This window comes from Macrobrachium nipponense, chromosome 4 (assembly GCF_015104395.2).
Source record: "Macrobrachium nipponense isolate FS-2020 chromosome 4, ASM1510439v2, whole genome shotgun sequence".
Taxonomy (NCBI): domain Eukaryota; kingdom Metazoa; phylum Arthropoda; class Malacostraca; order Decapoda; family Palaemonidae; genus Macrobrachium; species Macrobrachium nipponense.
In genome coordinates, this window is record NC_061100.1 from 79,111,258 (window position 1) to 79,134,656 (window position 23,399).

General features: G+C 41.7%; 1 protein-coding gene across 5 annotated transcripts in view; it reads left to right on the plus strand.

Moving 5' to 3' along the window:
* The window catches only part of LOC135210968 (1-acyl-sn-glycerol-3-phosphate acyltransferase delta-like), a 290,759-nt gene that overhangs the window by 32,181 nt on the left and 235,179 nt on the right, over positions 1–23,399 (plus strand). Inside the window, exon 1 of one of the 5 annotated variants that reach the window (XM_064243955.1) lies at positions 22,620–22,762. The exons of 3 other annotated variants lie outside the window; for them this stretch is intronic. The gene's annotated coding sequence lies outside the window, so the exon portion shown is untranslated. Of the gene's footprint in view, positions 1–22,619; positions 22,763–23,399 lie in introns of those variants that run through there. One more of the 5 variants, XM_064243956.1, reaches the window with a different exon arrangement.

The following is a 23,399-nucleotide window of genomic DNA, read 5'->3' on the forward strand; positions in this document are numbered from 1 at the left end:
GAAAACATGAACACTTAACTTTACGAAACACACTAAAAAATGGCAGAAAACATTAACACTAAACTTCACAAAACACATTAACAATGGCAGAAAACATTAACACTTAACTTTACAAAAAACTTAAAATTAAATTTTTTTTTTTTTTCTTTGATTTTGGCATTTTTTTTTTTTTTACAAATTTTCAATTTCTTCACCACCGAATGGATGCCAATCTGTTTATGGAATTTATCAAACCACCCCCAAGAAGCCTTGAAGTCTGGGGTTGCCGTTGATGTCCCTTCTCCTCCGTTGTCTTCGGCCTGGACAATCAGATCACTGAAAATAGCGCTGGTCTTCTGGCAGATTGCTGTCTCGGTTATCGTATCACCAGCGATTTCTTTGTCCTCAATCCATACAAGAAGCAGCCTCTCCATCTCGTCATGCACATGGCTCCTCTTGTTGGACAAAATAGTCACGCCCTTGGAAGGTGTAGCTGTTTTGATGGCTTCCTTCTGTTTAAGGATGGTGCCTATCATCGACAGATTTCGGCTGTATTCCCTAGCGATCACACTCAACCGCAAGCCAGCCTCATACTTCTTATTTATCTCCGTCTTTGTCTCCATAGAAAGCATCCTCTTCTTTCCGTGTACTTCAGCAACTTTCTTGGGACCCATGACTATACGTACGTAATTAGGTTACTAATTAACCCTTTAATGCTGAAGGGGTATAATAAAAATCGTCTCCCGTATGCCGAGGGGGTCTTGGAGTGAGCGCCAAAGCAGAAAAAATAGTTTTTTAAAAAAATCACAGCGCGCTTAGTTTTCAAGATTAAGAGTTCATTTTTGGGTCCTTTTTTTGACATTGCCTACCATCAGAAATGAAAAAATATCATTATCATATATAAATAATGCGGTATATGATAGCGCAAAAACAAAAACAAAATTTCATATATAATTGTGTTCAAAACGCGCTGTGAGCAAAACGGTTAAAGCTAACGAGTTAATTTTTTTTGTATTGTACACTAAATTCCCATCATTTTGGTATATAACACATTGTAAAATGATCAAAGTAACAAAAAGAAAATATCACAAAATGATGCATGAATTTGTAACGAGCGGACGTAAAAAAATGTCTTTTTCAAAAATTCACCATAAATCTAAATTTTGTTCTAGAGACTTCCAATTTGTTTCAAAATGAAGATAAATGATTGAATATTACTAAACTGCAAGAGTTTTAGCTTACAATTGCAGTTTTCGACCATTTCAGACGAGTTAAATTTGACCTAATGTCGAATTTTTTTATATATTTTTTTTATATGCAAATATTTCAAAAATGAGAATAGCTACAACCTTCAATTATTTATTTTGTATTTTACATAAAATTGTGCACATTTTCATATATAAAACTCTATGAAACGCCTAATATGAAATGGAGCAAATATTACAAGAATGCAACGTACGCATTTCGGAGATTTGCGGCGGAGAATCCGCGTGCGGAGGGAAGGAAAGTTTTTTAAAAATTCATCGTAAATCTAAATATTGTGCTAGAGACTTCAAATTTGTTTCAAAATGAAGATAAATGACTGAATATTACTAGACTGTAAGAGTTTTAGCTTACAATTGCGTTTTTCGACCATGTCTGTAGAGTCAAAGTTGACTGAACATGGTTTTTTTCTGTTTATCGTGATTTATATGCAAATATTTTGAAAATGAGAAAAGCTACAACCCTCAATTATTTTTTTGTTGTATTCTACATGAAATTGCACACATTTTCATATATAAAACTTTATGTAACGGCTAATTTAAAATGGTGCAAACATTACGACAATCGGACGAAAAAATTTCTGATTTTTTTCGGAAGAGTTACCACACAGACGTAAGGAAAATGTTTTTTTTTTTTCATAAATTCACCATAAATCAAAATATTGTGCTAGAAACTTCTAATTTGTTGCAAAATGAAGGTAAATGATTGAATATTACTAGAATATAGGAGTTTTAGCTTACGATCGCGTTTTTCAACCATTTCGGTAGAGTCAAAGTTGACCGAAGGTTGAAATTTTGGCACTTAAAGTTATTTATATGAAAATGTTTCAAAACTGATAAAAGCTACAACTATGGGTTGTTTTTAGTTGTATTGTGCATGAAATTGCGCACATTTCCATATATAAAACTTTATGTAACGGCTAATTTAAAATGGTGCAAATATTACGACAATCGCACGAAAAATTTATAATTTTTTCAGAAGAGTTACCGCGTGGACGTAAGGAAAAAGTTTTTTTTTTCCATAAATTCACCATAAATCTAGATATTTTGCTAGAGATTTCCAATTTGTTGCAAAATGAAGGTAAATGATTGAATGTTACTAGAATATAAGAGTTTTAGCTAACAATTGCGTTTTTCAACCATTTCGGCCGAGTCAAAGTTGACCGAAGGTTGAAATTTTGGCACTTATCGTCATTTATGTGAAAATATTTAAAAACTGATAAAAGCTACAATTATGAGTATTTTTTTGTATTCTACATGAAATTGCACACATTTTCATATATAATACTCGATGTAACGGCTAATTTAAAATGGTGCAAAAATGATGTCAAAGTCACAAAATAATTTCTGAGATGTGCGCCTGCGTAACGATTGTAAACAAAACAACGCCTTGATCCGTGAGCTCCCAGCATCCCCCAAGACGCGTGATTCAAAAGTTTTCGCCTGGTAGGCCTATAAGTATTTTTCCGCGGATTTTTTTGAGGAAGCCAGAATCTTGTTCGGTTCATGCCTAATCGTAGCCTTGGATAGAACATACTTCCTGCAATTTCTCCTAGCAACCGCAAAGTCGTACAAGTCACATTGCATGCTCAAAAGTAATGACTTTGCAATGATCTTAAACAGCGTCTCCGAGCGTACCCAAGAGCCGCCGTCTCCAACAGCACTAGGGAGTTAAGAGACCATGCGAGACGTGTCCTAGCGTTAAATTTGGCTTGAATCAGTGCATCTGACAGCCTAGGGAGGCGCTCACTAAACAAAGTGATTGCACAGTCTGGCTTAAGCTTGCCTACCGAGGATGTAGCCGGCAAATCCGCCCACAAATCCTCCCTACATGGGAGTAGCAATGATGTGGGATCTGCCTCCCTAAGCTGTGACATGGGCTCTTCCCGTGTCACTGCCTGGAGGGTAAGCTCTGCTACCACCTTTGATGTATAAGGTAACGGTTCCGTCAACCGTCGCAAACATCGTGAAAGGGCTTCTAAATGCTGTTACCCTAGTATTTGCACAGTTCCACTCTTCCAGGCTTCATACACAGCTGAGCCCGGTCTCTAGAAAGGATCGACCTAAAACTGCCACCCAAGATATAAATAAAATATGTACTGAAATACCACACGGTAAAGCAGGATGGATGCCCACGCAAAACCGATATAAGACATACAAGGGAACGCCGTAAGGCGACTCGCTGCCGCTACGGTCAAGTGATGCTTAACAAAATCCTAAATAAAGGCAAACGAAAGGCAAACTCACTCCCTAAATATTGTCAAAAATGGAACAAGTACTTAACTTGGGTGAAGAGGCAGACTAACGATCTATAAAGAGATAAAACACAAAATATGATTAAAGAGCAGACAGCTCAAAACAAACATGCCAACGCAAGGTGGCTATCGAAAAGTATGATGTCACAGACGCCTTCAACGGGGTAGCAGGGTGTGACCTATGGTCAGCTCCCCGTATTTAGGGGTTTGTTCATGAAACTTACCTGTCAGATATATATATAGCTGTATTTTCTGAAGTCCGACAGAAGTTTAAAAACTTCCGACACACGCAGTGGTCGGCCAGGTGGTTAGTACCCATTCCCGCCGCTGGAGGCGGGTATCAGGAACCATTCCCATTTTCTATTCATAATTTTTCTGTCGCTGGTGCTGAAAACACCTGTTTTCAGTACCTCCGTCTTAGGATTTTGGAAACTTCATTGCCCTAAGTATCCTAATTGTCTTTTGATTTATTTACTTGGATTTGTGGCTAGGCATACGCTATCTTAAATTGATTTGAATTTGATTCATTTTTGCATAAAATATCTGAATCTAGTTAGGTAAGTAGTTTCAGACGGGGTTGTCTGCAAAGATAGGGTGTGGCTACAGAAAGCTTCGGTAGATCCGCACGTTGGTATGTACGAGGGGTGATGGGTCTTGCTTCTTGTTGAGATTTGTCATGTAAGGAGTGTGAGACTTGTCTATTCCGTAAGGAAGACGTATGATTCGTATGTACGCAATTAATCAGTAAACATGTCTAATCCGTAAGGAAGACGTATGATTCGTATGTACCGCAATTAATCAGTAACAAAAGGTCAGGGTAGTGAACCTGCTAACCTTCCTGTAGACTTTATTTTGCTAACCTGTAGTATGGCCTACGGCTATGAATATGTCTACGAGAGGTGCTCGCTCTCCTTCATTGCTGTGAAGTGCTACTTCTGTATTGTTACTCCTAACCCTGCAGTGTTGCCTTCGGGCCCTAAGCAGTGTCGGTAGAGGAATTGCCCTTTCTTCTGATACTCTTTCGATTCGTATCTTAGAATCGAAAGTGCTTGCTTTAGAGAGTAAAAGTGAAGTGCAGAAGTGCAGTGATACCCTTGTGTAGTGGAGGGTGCGTCAGATCGGCCTCGTTTCGCCTCTAGGCCGGGACCTCTGCTTGACTCCAGGACCCGGGGAGGGAGCATGTCGAAAGCCTAAGGAGGGTTACAAGGAACCCCCACCGATCTGGCGTGCCTTCGGCAGTTTCTGATGAAAATCCCCAGACTGCCAAAGTGCGTGCGCGTGCACGAATCCTGAAAGATTGCTTCTCGTCCTCCGAAGCGTCCTCCCCATGCAGGGGTTGGAGCTTTCGGAAGGACTCGCGCCCTCTAAATAGAAGCTTTATAGAAGAGAACGAGGAGCTTCACGTCCTCTCTCTCTCTCTCGTTATGCGTTTCAGTGAGAAGTAAGAAGGCGAACGTCGCCTGAACTCGTGTCCGTCTTTCACCGAGAAATACGTAAGAGAAGTCATAGTAGCAGGAAGCTTTTGAGAGCGGACGCCCGGGACGCTCGGATGGACTCCAGGCGCGCGCGGGTGCACGCCAATTTTAACAGTCGCGCGCCACCGTGGACGCCAAGTGCGCGCCAGTGGACGCCAAGCTGCGCGCCAGTGGACGCCGAGCGCGCTCCAGTGGACGCCGAGCGCTGCTCCATGGACGCCAGCGTGCACCAGCGCACGCCAGGTGTGTCGCCTGGCTGAACGTTTCTGTTGAACTCTTCAAGCTCTTGTTTCTTTAGATATGGGCCTAAAGAATGTTTATCTCTACCTCCGGTGATACCTTCTACCTCACCTGCAAAGAATGTGAAGTAGGCAGTGCTTCGGAGGAAGTTTAAAGTGAACAGACAACTTCTTCTTCGAAAACCCAGCAAAGACATCGGGTTTCGTGAATTCAAGAGGTCTCTGTCAATTAATATTGCTTTTCGCATAGGTGGAGTGGAGTTAAGGAAAGCTCAAGGGAAGATCTCGTTTTGCTCTACCGCAACCTTTGCCATTCTGCCAATAAATTTAAGTTGCCACTACCGCAGTCAAGACTTTGCGATAAGGCAGTTACGGGTTATGTAAGGCTCGATGTCCTGCACGTCAGGACTCTCGGCAACGTTCAGTGGGATTATTGCAAATGGCATCTCATCAAAAGGACGATCTTCAGGAAAGCGCAAGACAGGACTTCCTCTCCATATGCCAATAAATTTTAAGCTTTAGAAGGCATAGTTGTGATACGGGAGAGGAAGCTGGTTGGAGAGTTTCTTCCTCTTCCCAGGATAATTTTGCAGCTTTTTAGCCCATCTGAAAGGGTTTTTCAGATGATAGATTTTGTTTAGTTTCTAGTCGGGACTACGCTGCCGAATTGAACATCGTCGTTCTACCTGCCGTAAGCCCAGTCTCTTAACAGATTCTTGCCCCTTCCTCGTTTGAGGCGGGGAATCGAAAAAAAAATTAAATGCTTGACTCCCTGGATTACGTTTTGTCAATTCAGTGACTTTCCCCATTGACAATATACTTTCGTTTTGTCAAGTAATGGGTATCCCCTCATTGACCAATATCTACTTTGTCCCTGTAAATGGGTTAGTTCTCATTGACAAACATCTCATTAAACTTGATATTGCGTAAGCGGAATAAGCTTCTTATTGACAAGATTCGGAAGAGCTCTCATTCGTCATTCGCAGACTCGTACAAGAAATAGACTTGTAGACTACGTCAATGAACGCTTATGTCAGTAACATAAGAAAGCTTGAGCTGACTGCTTCGATTCTCTTAAGTTTTGTTCATGAAACTTGCCTGTCAGATATGTATGTAGCTGTATTTCCGAATTCAGCTATATATATGTCTGCCAGGTAAGTATAACAAACTTTATTGTGATATAATTTCATATTTTGCCTTGCGTTATTTTACTTCTGGTTGGTTCAAGTCATATACGCTTTGCTGTAGTTACCTCTTTCGGATGGCAACCGAGAGGTCTATTGTCTTATTTTAAGGACATTTAATCGTTACTCCCTGCAGCCTTCCAGGAGTTTCCGATTTATCTTTTACGTTGTATGGTAGTGTTCTGACGACACAAACGCATCTATAGATTTAGCGTTTTCCTGTTTCGCTTTAAATAAAATACCAGCTTGAGAGTCTTTCTGCTCAAAAAATAACGGACCTATTTCTTCGTAGAATAGGGTAGCTGGCAAACCCGACATAAAGTTAAGAGAAGACGACGTCGTAAGCTGCTGCTGCTGCTGTCACGCTGTGTCTGTCCTCCAGTCCCAACCGAGCCAGTTAACAGATCGGCGCTGTCATGCGCGGTAGGTTACGTCTCTCTCTCCTGCGGGATTGACTGACTAAGTATCCCTGTGCTGGCGGTAGTCTCCTCGGGATTGCTGACAACTATCTCTCCCCTACAATCACGGACTTTAGCCTAAGAGTTGAGGGGATTTCTTACGTGAATGAATAACGTTGCATTCGTTTTGCCTTACTATGTTCAACAGAGTTATCTCTTAATCCTTTCGGTGCTCGTTACCGCACGGTATAGAACTACGAGTCTACCGCAACATTGCACTGTATATGCTCTCCTGCTTAGGCAAAGCGCAGCCTTATTAGGGAAGTAAAGCATACTCGGGGAGGGAAATGGATGAGCTTGCTGGGGACCATTTTCCTTCCTGAAGAAGTTTGTTTCCCGAATAGACTGCAATTCAGACCACAGTTTTCTCCTACCGGGAAACTGAAATATTATTCAAGATCTAGGAATGATTCTGAACATCTCTCAGTGCGTTTATCACCTAGGTGATAGAAAGAAGGTGCCGGACATCTGGATAGGGTTTCAGATGTCTTGGATCTTAATCTGAAAGAAGTAAAAGCGATTCGGTAGTCCCTCCAGTCCTCGTAACGAGTTTTGGGAACCAGTGGTCCAGATCAACTCTGATATTCCACAGCTCTCTCATATCTTAAGAAGTATCTTCTCGGTCCCTGTTCGAGTTTACGAGAAAGCCTATTATAACAACAGGCGTAGAATGTAACGATCCTCTAGAGGTTCGTTACAGGATTGCAAAAGTCCGTACGAATCGTCTAGATCGACGGCAGCAACTATTGACTTCCGAGTGGAATCTTTCTTTAGAAGTAATTTTGGAGAGTTGTGGAGACTTTAGGGACGCCCTTTATTCATTTCTCTTCGATATGTTGAGGACGAAGAGGCTTCTTCTTTTCTGCTCCCTATTTTTTCCACCTCGGGATCCGGGGGGTTATCGGATACCCATTAAAAACGCCATCCTATGATAGGGGTTGACTGGGATGGATATTTAGTCTCTTTTCCCCTTTTTTCAATCTCTTAGGAAATGTAATAAGAGGATTTATGACGTCACAGGGAGCGACAATGATGCTGATCGCCCCATGTTGGCCTTCAGGATCCTGGATTCACAGAGGTCACATAACTTCCTAGTTCACTTTCCAAGGACCTTTTCCGAGAGAGTCGGTCTACTCTAACTCGAAAGGTACCTATAACTACCTATATACATCTCCGCTCTGAGTCTGACTACGTTCAGGCTATCGAGATGTTGACAGGAATAAGATTACCGTCTTCCATTTCCGTCTGAAGAATGGATAAGCTGGCAGTCACAACTATTAAAGAATACGCAAATATGTTGTTGACGGCCTTTGGGCTCAGAGATTTGCGTCTGTCAAACAACAAAGCCCTTCACGATCTTTGAGTTCTGTGGAATCTCGAACCTCGCTCATCATCTACTTTTGTCTCACCTGTTTTCTCGGAGTCAGACACTCGTGCGAGATCAGGCGACATAGTAGCCCTGAGTTTCTTGTTGACGAAGTCGGTTGCGTTTATACCCAGACACCCCCGATGATCGTGTAACATGAGACCAGGTTGGACTGTCAGGCATTCTTCCTTCGGGACTGAATCGCCTTTTTGCTCCTCGCTCCTTTCTCCTGGCACCAGAAGCTCGAGTCAGGAGTTGATTCGCTGACGACGTTGGGTTGCGTTGATACACCCCCAAGGTTTGCTTAGATTGAATCTCGCCCAGGCAGTCCAGACACTCATCCTTCAGCGAAGAATAGTGCCTTATGGTCTTCAGGGTACAGCCTTGCTGTCCTTGATTCGTCTGACTGGTCAACTGGTCGGTCACCTGACTTTAGTACAGACGGACTGACTGTGCATGTCCAGATCGAAGCTTTCAATATGGAACTTAGACGTAGTCTGAAGTTCTTGATGTCAAAGCATTCGAACCTCTCCTACCTGTTAACTTCTTGCATGTGATCAGGAAGGCCTTCTTCTAACCACCCTAGATACGACAAAGAGGGTTAGTGATGATTTTTAAGCCATCGTCACAAGTTTGGCTTTAGAGAAACAAGGCGGTGTGCTCTCTAACCCTTCCGTTGTGGCCTAAGAATGGTAACCCGTTTTGTCCTTGGGCCAGGAGCTTGGAAGCAAGGATGGCACAAGTTAGTGGGCAGGAGCCAGAGAGTCCTGTGCCCTGTCGGGTCTCTCAAGTTTTATCTACATAAAACTCAAGAAAGTCGAAGTCATTCGGGCAATCTGCAGTGTTCCGAAAAAGACCAGACTTGCCATATCGAAGAACAGCCTGGCTTTAGTGTAAGGAGTTCTTTCAAAAATGCTCCTTCATTGTGTTTCGCACAAAGATTTGAAATCTTTTTATCTGAATGCTCACGAGGTGAGGGCGCGGCCTCGGAAGCATTTCAACAGAGCATGGCACTCAGCAACATCCTGAGTACCATGTTTTAGCGAAGCAACTCTGTGTTCACTTCACACTCCCTGCGAGATGTGAAGATGGCATATGAGATCTGCTGCTCGCTAGGGCCGGGCCATACGTTGTCTGCAGACACAATCTTGGGGGCAAGAAGTACCACTCATCCTATCCTGTAGAAAATGGTTAGGAAGAGCTCTTAATTTAGTTGTTGAGTCGCCGACAAACGGCTGACTTCTTAACTCTTGAAGCGCCTTAGTTTAACCACACCTTAACTTTGTTTGCTAGGTTGGTCAGGGGTGATGGATATATATTTATTTTTAAACATAGATCTATTTTATTTTTACGTTCTTTGAGCCCTCATGGTATGGTCCAACTATGGTCTAGTCACGTCGTGGTCTCGCCCCTGTTGACAAAGATCATCTGGAGTGCACCAGCTATATAGGTCTCTACCTCGCTGGCAACTCTAGTAGCACAAGCAGACTTACGTGGCAGTAACCACGAAGCCAGCTATGCTAACAGGTGGAACCAAGATGTAAATCATCTGCATGCATTTATTTCCCAAAATCCTTCTATTCTGTCCCTTCCCACCTCCAAAGGTGGGATTCAGCTATATATATATCTGACAGGTAAGTTTCATGAACAAAATGATATTGTTATGATACAATAAGTTTGTTCATACTTACCTGGCAGATATATAAATCAAGTACCACACCCACCACCTCCCCTCAGGGGACAGTGGAAATAAAAATTATGAATAGAAAATGGGAATGGTTCCTGATACCCGCCTCCCAGCGGCGGGAATGGGTACTAACCACCTGGCCGACCACTGCGTGTGTCGGAAGTTTTTAAAATTCTGTCGGACTTCAGAAAATACAGCTATATATATATCTGCCAGGTAAGTATGAACAAACTTTATTGTATCATAACAATATCATATTTTGATGAGGAAAAGGCTAATTGGAGGGGTTGCTGTGGTATGTCTTAACACTCGCCCCAGGTTTATACCGACACCTTTTTTTATAGGTGAGCGAGTCAGAGAGTTCTGACATGTCCAATTTAGCAGTTCTCTGGTATTATAGCAATATTTTACTAGAAATAATGCTAAACGGACTTATTTCACTGGGCGACACGGCTTCCTCGCCCAGAAATAGATTTTTCCTACGTCAAAATCCCTTTTTATCGACGTACCATACGTCCAATCGGCGTTATAGGGTTAAGTTCTAACACATGATAAAAGTGCAAAGCGAAATCACTAACACGAATTTACGTTAACAAACGAAATCGTATATGTGAACAAATGAATTCAGCGTGCGTACGATAACGCTTGTGTGACGGAGTGGCTGGACGACGCCTTTACATAGAGCATGATGGGGTAGATGCTGACCAATAGGAGAGCAGGATCTTATGGCAGTGACTAGCATCAAGAACCAATGGGAGAATGGGAGGATGGTAGTGAGTCTACAGAGTTAGAGGTGCGCGAGTTTTAAAATTGTTCTTAGTGGTCCAGGCGAATCTTGGGACTTTACAGTAATACCCTTTCGTAACCTAAATTATTTTCATATGCAGAGGCAAAAAAATCTTCGACTTTGCTTTCGTAACTTGAATTTTTTGTAAGTTGTGACTTTCATATGTTGAGGTTCCACTGCATTTCAATTTATGGTGAATTTTTTAAAAACACTTTTTCCTTGCTTCCACATGCAGTAACTCTGCCGAAAATCTCAGAAATTCTTTCGTCAGTTAGTCGTAATGTTTGCACCGATATTTTATATTAGCCGTTACATAAAGCTTTATATATGAAAATGTGTCCAATTTCATGTAGAATACAATAAAAATTAACTCATGGTTGTAGCTTTTATCAGTTTTGAAATATTTTCATATAAATCACGATAAGTGCCAAAATTTCAACCTTCGATCAACTTTGACTCGACCGAAATGTTAGAAAAACGTAATTATAAGGTAAAACTCTTACATTCTAGTAATATTCAATCATTTACCTTCATTTTGCAACAAACTGGAAAACTCGAGCACAATATTTCGATTTATGGGGAATTTTTGAAAAACATTTTTTCCTTATGTCCGTGCGCGGTAACTGCCGAAAATCTCAGAAATTCTTTTGTCAGTTTGTCGTAATGTTTGCACCGTTTTATATTAGCCGTTACATAAAGTTTTATATATGAGAATGTGCGCAATTTCATGTAGAATACAACAAAAAATAACTCATAGTTGTAGCTTTGAAATATTTTCATATAAATCACAATGAATAGAAAAAATTAAACCGTCGGTCAACTTTAACTTGACTGAAATTGTTGAAAACTGCAATTTAATGTATGACACTTACCTGGCAGTATATACAGCATCCCCCCCCGGTATATATACAGCAGTCGGGTTACCGACGGGGGTTCCTCTTGAGACGCGTCGCAAGCCGAAAATCGTCGTAAGCCGGAACGACGCTTGGAAATATGTCTTAAACTAATAAAAAAGTTATAAAAACCTTACTTGTAATCCTTTGGTTACACTACATGTTGTTTTCTGTAGTTTTATGTACAACCTGGAGTTATTTTCATAAAAGAATGCTGGTTCTTGAAGGTAAAAACTATTGTAATCCTCTGGTGACACTACATTCTTGAAGTTTATGTACAACTGGGAGTGATTTTGCCAAATCTTGAGGGCTACAAGAACAGCTGATTACTATTTACGTATCATATAGACTAATTAAAGTAAACGTATCTTTAAATAGGCTTATATATTAGTATCAACAAAACAGTTCCTGCCATGAGTCAGAGGCCGTTTAATGAACGAACACTTCTCTGTCCTATCTGTTCAGAAAATAAACGTTACGTCAATCCCCGAGACCATTGTTGCCGCCAAGGCGTCTCTCTCTCTCTCTCTCTCTCTCTCTCTCGATCAATTACACTGGAACCTTGACATACGATTGCCCTAATATACGAATGTTTTGAGATACAACAGAAAAATTTGCGAAAATATAAGCTTTGATAATACAACGAAATATTTGAGATACGACTTTGCGATGTTAGTGTTAGTTGTATAGGCGACCGATAAATGGCGTTCAGTCTGTTTGTTTGTTGGTGCTGCATGTTAACACGTCGTTGTTTAGTTCATTGTATTTGCGCCCTATTTTTTCATGTTATTTTGTCTATTTTATTATTAACCATGGTCTCAAAGCTAAAGACAAAGCAGTGATAGAAAAAACCCAAGAAAATGATTTCGATGGAAGCAAAACATGAAATTATAGCAAAGCATGAACGTGGCGTTCGTGGATCGTCGATTTGGCAAACGAGTATGGTCGAAATCCTTCTACAATATCCACAATCATCAAGTAGAAGGAAGCTATAAAAAACCTTCCAAAGGCATCACCATTATTTCTAAACTACGAACTGTTATAAAAAAAAATAAATAAAAATTAGTTTAGCAATGTTATTTCATTTGTGATGATTACGTAGTTATTAGTCGACAATACGTTAAATAAAAAGAGAACAAATCGTTCCCTGCCACCCTTCCCTACCTCCTCCCCCTGCTGGCCTCACGTCATCTTTCGTTGTGGTAAGTAAAATTCCTTTCTTTTTTTTAATTGATTTTATTAACATTTATTATCATTTATCACATTGCTATGTTATTTTATCATTAGTGTGTTATTACTCGTTTATTTCTGTATAAATTGTGTATATTATATGTAATTTAGCTGTGTTTAGGTGTGGTTTCATAGCGCTAGAACGGATTAATACATATTACATTATTTTTAATGGGAAAAAATGCTTTGAGATACAACTGTTTTGATATACGACGATGGTAACGGAACAAATTAAATTCGTATGTCAAGGTTCCAGTTACTGGATAATGTCTCTCTTTGGATACTTCGATTTTTGCCAAATCTGAGGGCTACAAGAACAGTTGATTACTATTACGTATCATATAGACTATTAAAGTAAACGTATCTTTAAATAGCTTATATTATTAGTATCAACAAAACATTTACTGGCATGAGTCAGAGGCCGTTTCTTTAATGAAACGAACACTTCTCTGTCTTAACTCGGAGCGTCGGAAGACGCCTCTCTCTCTCTCTCTCTCTCTCTCTCTCTCTCTCTTCTCTCTCTCTCTCTCTCATCCTCTCTCTCTCTCTGATCAAATTACTGGATAATGTCTCTCTTTGGATACTTGGAATTTGCGTTGTAATCTAACCAGAAACTTCATTTTGTTATTATTACCGGAAAAACAAGCAATGATTTGTTTTTTCATTATTTGCGCTTTTGACTGTTATATGTAAACTTTGCGCACCGCAAGCTAGTATGTATTCATTCGCTCTGAAACTAGTTCCGCATATGAGGCGTCACTAAAAAACATAGAAAAAAATACGACATAAAAAGTGTCGAAACAAAATCATCATAACCTCAAAATTTTTGTTTTAATCTAACCAGAAACTTATTTTTATTAATATACTGTGCTAAACTATAAAGGATTTTTATCATAGTATGCGTTTTTTAAAAGCGTCGTTAACTCGGAGCGTCGGAAGCGTCAGCGTCGTAACCTCGGAACAAACGTCGTAACCCAGGACGGATTTTTCCAAATTGAATATTTAAGAAAAAGCGTCGTAACCTCGGAACGTCGTAAGCCGGAAACCGTCGTAACCCGGTGGACGCCTGTATTGCTATATCTCTGTTCCACCTGGCAGAAATTTCAAAACTCGCGGCAAACGCTAGTAACCTATTAGTAGTTTCAGGATACCACCACCCCCCCGTTACCATGGCGCTAGCGCAGGAACCGTACCCACTTGGCCAGATTTTTTCTGCCAGCCGAACCGGCAACAATTGTTGGTGGTTTCCCTGCTAGGATTTTTCTTTCTCGTTGCTGACTTTTCATGAATTTTTGGAATCGTACTTGGAAACGTTAGCTTGGCATTCGCTTTGGATTGTTCTTGGAAGATGTCTGACACTGGTAGTATGTTTAGAGTTTGTGTGAAAGAGGGGTGTAGGTGAAGGTTGCCGAAGGCTTCGGTCGACCCTCATACCACTTGCAAGAAGTGTAGAGAGAATGTGTACTTGGGAGAGTAGGTGTGTTGAGTGTGAGAATTTGTCAGAGAAGGAGTGGAAGATATTTATGAAATATGTTGAAAGGCTTGAGAAAGATCGTGTAAGGAGATCTGTTTCTCGTAGTGAGAGGTCGAATACTTCCAGTAAAAGGAGTGAATGAATGTGTTTCCTCTCCAGCTCCTTCTAACGTAGAGTTGGTAGTTCCTTCTCCCCAGGTATCTCCTGCGCCCCGCTGCTGTATCGGAGGGGACGAACGACTACACAGATTGTTAAGGTGTTCGCTGCCCTTGCATCCATGGGTGACCAAATACAGTGTCTTTACGGATAAAGTGAGTGCTTTTGATGTCAGTGAAAGTGTAGTGAGGGGGCGTCTGATCGTCTCTCTCGTGCTCCTAGACCTAGACCTCTGTCAAGCTCCAGACCCAAGGGAGAAGGCAGTCGACAGTAGAAGGGAGGCGAGAGAGGTTTTACTATGGTCAGCGTCCTTCAGACAGTCCCTGTTTGTAAGATCCCAGGCCTGTTGCAGTTCGCCGCAGAAAAGGCGTAACTGGGAAGTTGTGCGTCCTCTGATGGTTCGACATCAGAGCTGCGAACATCGGTACTCGGTAGTGTCTCGCCCCCTCAAGAGGACGTTAAGGACATCAAACTACTCAAGATAGAGTGCTCCACGACGTGAAGCTTGGAGCAGGCCCGGAGTTTTGTCTTCCTCGGACGACGAGGACATGGTTCCGACCAAGAGGAAGAAGATTGTGCGATCGAAAGAAGACTCGGTACGGCCCGTACGTTCCTGGATTTCGTCAAGAGACTCCCCCCAGTCCTCTTGCTTGTCCTCTCCTCTTCTCTCTCCTTTGGGTAGAGTCCAAGATCGCTCTCCTTTGCGTCCTAGTCTTCGTCTTCCTCCTCCTCCTACGGCTGTTCGTCAGGAAGATAGTACGAAGGATTTCTTAAGAGAAATGCAGTCTAAGCTTGCAGTTCTCGTCGATTCATGGGATGCTCCTTTGCAAGGACCTGCAAGGAGTAAGGACGAATTCCTTCCCGTTAAGTCTTCCAAGAAGACAGAAGACAAGTGTTTGCGCGCCGAGGATTTAGGACGCACGGGCTCTACGAAGACGGGCGATCGCGTAGTGTTCCAGGACGCAGGAAGAAGAAGATTGTTTCGGAAGAAACAGGACGCAAACGTCAAGACGCGGAACCGCTGGTGGACGCAGGACGCAGGCGGCAGGAAGCAGACGTGTCTACGATGGACGCAGGACGCAAACGGCAGCACATCGATTCTTCTGTGGTTGTAGAACGCAGACGGCAGGACGCAGAGACTTCGTTGGTGGCAGGACGCAGGCGGCAGGACGTTAATCCATCAGCAAAGCATCACAACGATAGTGATCTGCAAGATATTTCTTCAGCAGAAGAAGAAGTGGACTTTGTTGAAGAGAGGAATGTCGAACCGTCTTCGGATTACAAGATCCTTACTTCACGTCTGCTGTCTATTTTTGAAGGGGAATTTCAGCCTACGGCGCCTTTATCTCCCCTGTCGCAGTTTTCTAAGACTAAGACTCCTAAGAAGTCCTCTTTTCTCAAGATGACTCTGTCGATTTCGGCCAAGAAGGCGCTGCAACGAGTGAATAACTGGCTGAAGGACAAGAAAGAAGCGGGGAAGTCCTCCTTCGCTTTTCCCCCAGCCAAGATGGCATCTAAGTCTGGGGTATGGTATGCTACTGGAGAAAGTCTTGGCCTGGGAGTACCTGCCTCCTCCCAGGGGGACTTCTCCAGTATAGTGGACAGTTCGCGCAGACAGGCGTTGCAGTCTGCCAAGGTCTGGTGGACTTCGTCTGAGTTTTACCATCTTTTTAAAGGAATTTTTAGGACTTTCGAAGTCTTCAATTTTCTAGATTGGTCATTGGGAGCGTTGGCGAATTCCTTAGAAGACGAAAATGCACAAGATATGGAAGTGGCTAAGAGCATTATGTCCTGCATAGACAAGGCTCTCAGAGATGGAGCAAATGAACTGGCTTCATTGTTCGCAGCAGGAGTTTTGAAGAAGAGGTCGCTTTTTTGCTCATTCGCTTCTAAAGGCGTTTCTAACGCGCAGAAATCAGAGTTGATGTTCTCTCTCCTTTCAAACCAACTGTTTCCGTCAGAGGTTATTAAGGATATAGCTCTGGCGCTTTCTCAGAAGGCCACTCAAGATTTGCTCTCTTCATCGGTAAGGAAGTTTCTACCATCCAAGTTGGTGAAGAAAACTCCAAAAGAATTTAGCCCTCAAACAAGGCCGCCTCAACAGCCCTTTCGAGGCAGAACTTTTGCACGACCCGCCTTTAGAGGCAAGAGAGTGCCAGCGAAAAGAGGAGCCAAAACCACCTCTAAACAATGAGAACTCAGTCCTCCAGACAGCAGTAGGAGCCAGACTTCAAGAATTTTGGGAAGTTTGGCAGAACATGAAGGCAGATCCCTGGGCCGTCAACATAGCTCAGGAAGGGTACAAAATTCCCTTCTTAAAGAAAACTCCTCTCGCAACATCTCCGAGAGCCCTAGGGGCAAATTACAACGATTTATTGAAGAAAAAGGCTCTGTGGGAGCAAGTCTCTTCCATGCTAGAGAAAGGAGCCATAGAACCTGTTCTGGATCACGAATCTCCGGGATTTTACAACCGGCTATTCCTGGTTGCGAAGTCCTCGGGAGGATGGAGACCAGTGCTGGACGTAAGTCAACTGAATGCTTTCGTGGAAAAGACCAAATTCACTATGGAGACGAACGATTCAGTACTGGCAGCGGTACGTCCAGGGGACTGGATGGTTACCGTGGACTTACAAGACGCATACTTCCATATTCCGATTCATCCAGGAAGCAGGAAGTATCTAAGGTTCGTGATCAGAAACAGGGTCTTTCAATTCAAGGCCCTGTGCTTCGGCCTTTGCACAGCCCCCCAAGTGTTCACGAGGATGATGTCCAATGTAGCAAGATGGCTGCATCTAAGAGGGATCAGAGTGTCATTTTATTTGGACGACTGGTTGATAAGATCCCAATCGAGAAGTCAATGTCTGGAGGACCTGAAACAACGTTGGACTTGGCAAAGACCTAGGTCTTGTGGGGTAAACCTGGGAAGTCGCAGTTGAATCCCCAAGCAACAGTAGTTTATTTGGGGATTCAGATATCGTCAGCGACTTTTCGGGTTTTTTTCCGTCCCAGAAAGGCAAGCCCTATGCATTCGGAAGGTGCAGGACTTCCTAGAGAAAAAACCGATGCTCAGCAAGAGAGTGGATGAGTCTACTGGGCACACTCTCTTCGCTAGAGAGGTTCATTTCTCTAGGAGACTGCACATGAGACCTCTACAGTTTTTCCTGAAAGATTCATGGCCAAGAAAATTGCAACCGGATTCCTTCCAGTTTCTAATTCCTGCCAAAGTGAAGGAGGAATTAAGTTGGTGGCTAACCCCAGGCAGGTTAGCAGAAGGGATGTCGCTTCAACAGAAGAGCCCAAACCTCATCTTGTTTTCCGACACGTCGGACGCAGGTTGGGAGCGACATTAGGCCCTCGGAGGTGTCGGGTCTTTGGAACGAGGAAGAAACAAGTTGGCACATAAACAGGAAGGAACTGATGGCGATTTTCTTGGCCTTGAAGCACTTCAGAGAGTTGATTCGAGACAAGACAGTGCAGATCAACTCGGACAACACCACGGCTCTGGCATACATCCGCAAACAAGGAGGGACTCATTCTTTTCCCCTGCTGGCAAAGGAAGTCCTACTTTGGGCGGAAGAGGAAAACGTCGTTCTGCTTACCAGGTTCATCCAGGGGGAGAAGAATGTGGGAGCGGACCTGTTGAGCAGAAGAGGACAACTTCTACCGACAGAGTGGACGTTGCACCTGGAGGTATGTCAGAGCCTGTGGAAGTTGTGGGGCCGTCCGGTAGTAGATCTTTTGCGACAGCCAGAACAAAAAGATTGCCAACCTATTGCTCTCCGGTTCCAGATCAGGAAGCAGAGGGCGGTCGACGCCTTCCTGATGGATTGGACAAACCTAGACGTTTACGCTTTTCCTCCATTCAAAGTACTGGGGAAAGTTATGAAGAAATTCAGGGAGAGCCAAGGAACGAGGATGACCTTAATAGCTCCGTTTTGGCCGGCCCAAAGTTGGTTCACAGAGGTACTGGAATGGACAATAGATACACCAAGAACTCTTCCTCTAAGAGTAGATTTACCCAGACAACCCCACTTCGACAGATTTCACAAGAATACCCTCGCTCTGGGTCTGACTGCGTTCAGACTATCGAAAGTCTTGTCAGAGCGAGGGATATTCTAGAGAGGTGGCCAGTGCAGTGGGGCTAGAGCCAGAAGAACCTCCACAATCGCAGTATATCAGTCGAAGTGGGAAAATTTCCGTAGGTGGTGTAGGAAGAGGAAAGTGTCTTCATCCAGTGCCTCTGTGACCCAAATCACAGACTTCCTCCATACTTAAGGAAGGACTTAGGATTGTCAGTGTCCTACAATCAAGGCTATAAGAGTATGTTGACCTCAGTGTTAGACACAGAGATCTTGATATCTCTAATAATTTTGGACCTTAGAGATCTGATTAGGTCATTTGGTACTAAGAAACAGCCGCAATGCAGGCGCCTGCTTGGAACCTCGATGTTGTCTTGAGGCATCTAACCTCTAGTAAATTCGAGCCTTTAGAGAAAGCCTCTCTGAGAGATGTGTCTAAGAAGACTATCTTTTTAGTCGCTTTGGCAACGGCTAAAAGAGCTAGTGAGCTTCAGGCCATTTCAAAGAAAGTGGGATGGAGACATTGGTAATGCAGTTGTGTTCATTCCAGGAAGGTTTCTTGGCCAAGAATGAGAACCCTGCAAATCCTTGGCCAAGATCCTTTGATGTCTTGGATTTATCTGAGTTAGTGGGACATGAGCAAGAAAGAGTTCTCTGCCCAGTGAGAGCATTACGGTTTTACATTGAAAGAACAAGAGAGATCAGAGGGAATTCTGATGCTCTTTGGTGCTCAGTCAAAGACCCCAGTAGATCCATGACAAAGAAACGCTCTAGCTTTCTTTATGAGAGAGTTAATTAGAGAAGCTCACATGTTGTGTCAAGAACAGAGCTTCGGTATCTTGAAAGTGAAGGCTCATGAAGTCAGGGCAGTGGCGACTTCATTGGCGTTGAAAAGAATTTAGCCCTCAAAGAAATTATTGAATCTACCTTTTGTGGAGAACGAATTCAATATTTGCGTCTCATTATCTGAGGGATATTCAGACAACCTTTGATAATTGTCAGACGCTAGGTCCATACGTGTCCTCGGGTACAGTATTGGGCAAAGGAATTACCACCCCATAACCTTCTTTTAAGCTAGTATTTTATCAGGTGATGGTGTTTGTGTTTATTGGTCGTCTGAGAAAAGAAAAGGTGTGTTTTTTACTTTTATCAGTCTGGTTTTGTATTATATTGGTGTGGGTGTGTGTAGTTCAGGGACTTGATCTATTACTAAGCTGAATGCCGTGGCATAAGAGGGCTGTAGGGTTCTGTCAACACATTGGTCACGCCCAGTTGTCAGTTCCAGTCTTAGCTTCCTTCAACATACAGACACTTCCTTGTTGAGAGCTCCTAAGGTTTAAGCAGACTGAGAGGCAGGACCTATGAAGTCAGCTACCTTAGCAGGTAAGGAACCTAGAGTAAATTAATAATTTTAATTTATTATACTCTAACAATGTTGCTGTCTTTGACCCACCTCCAAATGTGTCAATCAGCTATATATATACCTGCCAGGTAAGTGTCATACATTAAAATGAAGTTTTTATGTTAAAACAAAGTTTAATGTATACTTACCTGGCAGGTATATTAATTTAATGCCACCCTCCCTCCTCCCTCAGGAGACAGGGTTCAGAGAAAAATCTGGCCCAAGTGGGAACGGTTCCTGGTGCTAGCGCCGCGGTAACGGGGTGGTGGTATCCTGAACTACTAATAGGTTACTAGCGTTTGCCGCGAGTTTTGAAAATTTCTGCCAGGTGGAACAGAGAATATAGCTATATATATACCTGCCAGGTAAGTATACATTAAACTTTGTTTTAACATAAAAACTTCATTTTTAAGCTAAAACACTTACAGTCTAGTAATATTCAATCAACTTCATATTGCAACAAATGGGAAGTTTCTAGCAAAATATTTTGATTTATGGTGAATTTTTGAAAAAAGAATTTTACGTCCGCACGTTACGAATTCATGCATCATTTTGTGATAATATTTTCTCTGTGTTGCTTTGATTGTTTTACAATTTGTTATATACCAAAATCATTGCAATTTAGTGTACAATACAACGAAAAAAATTAACTCGTTAGCTTTAACCATTTTGCTCACAGCGCGATTTGTATACAATTATATATTTCCAATATTTATATATGATAATGGTATTTTTTTCATTTCTGATGGTTGCATACTAAACTTCAGGCAATGACAAAAAAAGAAGCCCAAAAAGAACTCATAATCTTAAAAACTATGCGTGCTGTGATTTAAAAAAAAAACTTTTTTCCGCTTCGGTGCTAACTCCCAAACGCCGCCGGCATACGAGAGACACTTTGGTAAATAGCGGCTCGGCGTTTAGTGGTTAAAGGGTACATTTATTTCAGCCATAATAATTAAGAATTAAAAAGTCAAAATAGTAATATGGACTTGAATTAGTGTAAAGTGTTAGCAACAAAATACAAAATTTTTGTCATAAGTAATTCACTAATGCATCATCTGCTTGCTGATGTTTTTGGCAGCCAGATGTACAATAGGCTGAACAAGCTCACATATTTAAAGTGGAATTTGGAGTGAATTAAGAACAAAAAGTGTAACTACAATCATATAAGCACTGTGAAGTTTCAGTTATGATGTCTGTAAGGATAAAACCACCAATTATAAGGTAAAAATTACAATTTTTTAAAGTAAATGATATTTTTTCCAACTATAGTAACCTACGGTCCTTTACATTATATTAGTGCCTCCCTCATGCCACCCCTTAATCCGAAACCTGGGCCAAAAGGCAAAGTGGAATGTTTACATCTATATGCAGGTGGGTATTCCTGCCTACCTGATGGTAGTTACTGCTTCCTTGTTCAAGAGTTTAACAGCTCCCCATAGGGGGTTAGTGCTGTCAGTACACCTCAAGCAGTATACTGCAGGCATTACTTAAAGTTCTTTGCAGCATGCCTGCAGCCCCTAGCTGCAATCACTTGCGTTCCTTTTACTGTACCTCATTTCATATCATCTTTCTTAATCTTACTTTCCACCTTCTCTTAACACTTGATTCATAGTGTAATTGCAAGTTTTTCCTCCTGTTACACCTTTCAAACCTTTTACTGTTATTTCCATTTCAGCACTGAATGACCCAGTGCTTGGCCTTTGGCCTAAATTCTATTTTCAACTTCAACAAGAGTATAATAGCTGTTTCCCAGCTTCTCTAAAAGTAATTCCTAATTTGAACTGCCTCGGGTTTGTATATAGTAATTGAGAAAACTACAATTTACTTTAAAAAATTTTCATTGTTGTATTTTCAACTTGGCAGGTAGCTGTTGAAGTAAGACCAAGCCAAATCAGGGTTCTTAACTTCTATCAACAACCTATTGCCAACCAAGTGAGGTGTGGAGGGCATTTGGCAAATATAATTGACCTTCATGTGATACATTTTTATGAAAATGCTATGTAAACTTTGCCCTCTGATCAGAATATTTCCTCAGCTTGTTGCATTAGTAATAAACAGCTGTAGTTGGATTTCATGTTTCATACTGAACTGAAAAAGTGTTTAGTCACAAGGGATGTGCAGTGTTTGTGTGTTTTTTTTCTTGAAAAATCACTAATCCCCAAAAACACAATCAGGAGTCTTTGAGAGGGTTGGTGTTGATTCTTTACTGTTGCCAAGTGAATGTTTTCATTAGGTCAGGGTTATAGGTGTACATACTCCTTTTGTATGTTGTTACCTAAATATAGTACCTTATGTGTATTAGATTTAAGTTTTTTTTTCTGAAGGAGAGTGTTGGATTTATTTAAAAGTTTCACTTCCAGAAATATTGTTTGAAATTCTGATTGAATGAAGATTAAAAAAATTTTCCTCCCTGAGTGTATCATTACGCAAGTGGTAATTGAGTACAATTCTGTATTTTGCTGGTGATAAGAAGGTCAGCTTCTTCACGTAAGATTTGTGATAGTGCTCTGATTAGACAAGGTAGGAATCTTGTGCCCTATTCATTTGATACCTACACTATTTTATATTGTTATTTGGACATCAATGTGATTGCTTGCTAGTATTTTCAAGTTGAATGTTGATGTTGAAGAAATGCATCATATATATGAAAAAGTATTGTACTTTTACAACTCAAAGTACAATTATGAAAAGATTTACTGCAGTTTTGAGTTGTACCTCAGCCATCTTGATGACTGATATTTAATCTCTACCCATGACAGCTCCCACTATCTGTGTTTAACTTAACAGAAGTCCTGTGAGTCTGAAGTAACAAGCCTTGAAAGGCTAAGGTCAGGTATACGTATATTTGTATTGTTCTTCTCATAGCTTCTGTTTTATGCTGTGACTTTCTCTCCCAACTGAGTGCCTAATTTCAATTGTTGCCCCTTATGTTGTAAGAAGGAATCTGTCATGCATTCCTTCTGAGAGTGTAGGAGGAGTTGGACCATCTGGTTAAGTTTTCATACTACATTAATCTCTTATAAGAATATGGTAAGAGGTGAATAATGTTCTCATATTAATTAAAAAAGATATTTTGTTTGCATACATTGTTAACACAAAATGATTTTTTTTGTGTGCAAAAAAGAGTGATCTTTAAGAAAGAAATTTTGCGTTAAAGTATGATTTTGTACATGAACTTTCCTGTCAGATATATACTTAGCTATACGTCTCTGACGTCACGACAGAATTCAAAACTCGCGGCACACGCGACAGGTAGGTCAGGTGATCTACCTTACCCGCCGCTGGGTGGCGGTTGTATGAACCAATCTCCCTTTCCAGCCAGATTTTCTCTTGTTACCGATTTCGACTACACCTGTGGTCGTTACCTCCTGATAGTTTAATTCGTTTCTCGTTGCCTTGGATATCTTTGGACTGACTTTCGGTGAAGTACCTGATCTTGTTGGCTTGGCATACGCACTTGTGGATTGTTT